Source organism: Limulus polyphemus, unplaced genomic scaffold (assembly GCF_000517525.1).
Source record: "Limulus polyphemus unplaced genomic scaffold, Limulus_polyphemus-2.1.2 Scaffold2927, whole genome shotgun sequence".
Lineage (NCBI taxonomy): Eukaryota > Metazoa > Arthropoda > Merostomata > Xiphosura > Limulidae > Limulus > Limulus polyphemus.
The window spans coordinates 32,316-34,481 of record NW_013668537.1 but is presented as its reverse complement, the minus strand read 5'-3'; the positions used below and the strand labels follow the sequence as shown (position 1 = coordinate 34,481).

Sequence of the window (2,166 nt, the reverse complement as noted above, 5' to 3'; positions counted from 1 at the left end):
CTGGTCTCTGTCTCATTGGCTTCTGCTTCAAGTGGGGTTTATCTGCTCCATCAGGAAATGTTCCGTTATCGTTAACAGTCACATCAGTGGAAGTAACTTCAATAACGGCTTCATTGCGTACCTTCTCAAAACCGGGTAGAGTTTCTTCTTCGACAGTAGTTTTTTCAGGTGACACGTCTTCAGCAGCATCATTTGTTCCATTGTTCCCTTCATTCCAACTGAGATGTCCTGGACCATGATAATGCCAAAGCCTGTTGGCATGTGCCACCTTCGGCTAACCTTGCCGACCACATTTTATTCGGAAAGTCATGTCTGAGACACGATCCACTATGTCATATGGGCCCACCCATGGAGAAGACAACTTAGGAGACTTCCCTTTGGTTTTCCTGGGATTACACAACCACACCTTGTCTCCTGGTACAAAGCTGACTTCAATAGATCTCTTATCATAACAGAGCTTCATGGAATCAACAGACGTTTTCAAGTCTGAACGCATTTGATGGTGAATATCATCCATCCTTTCAGATAACACTTTCACGAACTCTGGCACATTTTCAGGTAACTCATCGTAAGGTGGGCATCCTGTTATCAGGTCCATTGGCAACTGAAGTTCCCGACCGAACATCAGCTTTGCTGGAGAGTATCCAGTGGCTTCATGCTCTGCTGTTCTATAGGCCATTAACAGCGGAGGGAGTAAGACATCCCAGTCATCTTTTGGCTATTACAAAACTTTGCCAATTCCTGTCCCAGTGTCCAATTGTACTTTTCTACCATCCCATAGGACTGTGGGTGAAGTGGCGTTGTCCTGGTCTTTCGTAAGCCAAACAACTTGCAGCATTCATGGAACACAGCTGATTCAAAGTTATGGCCTTGATCTGAATGCAGTTCGTGTAGCATACCAAACCTGAAGAAAAAATCACTAATAGCCGAAGCTACAATTGTAGCTTCCTGATTTGGTATTGCATATGCCTCAGGCCACTTGGTGAAATAATCCATCACCACACAGATGTACTTGTTTCCAGCACGTGTTTGAGGCAAAGGACCAGCAATGTCAATGGCTACTCTTTCCATTGGTGCACCAACTTGATATAACTTCATTGTAGCATATCCCTTATGCTTGGGTCCCCTTTTAACACAAAATGTACTATAGGTCCTGCACCATTCTTCCACATCTTGCCTCATACCTATCCAGTAAAATCTCTGCCGTAGGTGACTCAGTGCCTTATTAACTCCAAGATGTCCTCCTGGTGAACTATCATGGGATTGATGCAGCACAACTTCGCGTAACCTTCTCTGTATAACTATTTGCCAAGTCGTAACTTTCTCATCTCCGGACAAAAATACCATCTTCAAGCTTCAACTCCTCCCATTGTACCAAATAGGTTTTTGTCACAGGGCTTAAGCTAGACACCTTCTCCCAAGCAGGGCGCAACACACCTGCTTGTAGAAAATCAATTATTGGATTCAAATCTTGGTCTTTCTCCTGCTCTGCTTTAATATCTATACCTGGTTCCACTTCACTATCATCGACTCCTTCAGTCATTTTGATTGCAGCTTTATGGCACATGGTTAGTTCAACCTCTTTTTTGCAGCAATGTCTGCAGTCATTTTTGCAGGGTCTTCGGCTCAGTCCATCAGCATTTCCATGAGATTTTCCTTCTTTATATTAATATCATAATTGTACTGGTCTATTTTTCCGATCCAACGTGCCAGTTGTCCCTCTGGGTTCTTTAATGATCTTAACCAGCGTAATGCAACATGGTCTGTCCTGATAAACCTAGCCCCATATAGGTAAGGATGGAAATATGTCAGACTCTTTACTATAGCAAGGGGTTCCCTTCGTGTTACACAGTAGTTTCTCTCTGGTCTACTCAGGACTGTACTGAAGTAGGCCCCCACATGTTCGTTTTCACCCACTTTCTGAGACAACACTCCTCCAATTCCGACATTACTAGCACCACAATCCAGTATCTACAGCAGTGAAGGATTTGGAAGTGGAGCTGATGCCAATTTCTCTTTCAATGTCGTGAAAGCAAGCTGGCAAGAAACTGTCCATTCGAACTTCTGGCCTTTTTTGGTCAAATCATGTAGTGGAGTGGCTATAGCTGCAAAGTTCGTCACAAACTTCCGGCAATAGGTACAGAGTTCCATAAAACTTCTTAACTC

At 43.7% G+C, this 2,166-nt stretch overlaps 1 protein-coding gene across 2 annotated transcripts in view; it reads left to right on the top strand.

Moving 5' to 3' along the window:
- Positions 1-2,166, top strand: part of LOC106468236 (galectin-6-like) — a 51,913-nt gene that overhangs the window by 37,802 nt on the left and 11,945 nt on the right. The window lies entirely within an intron of this gene.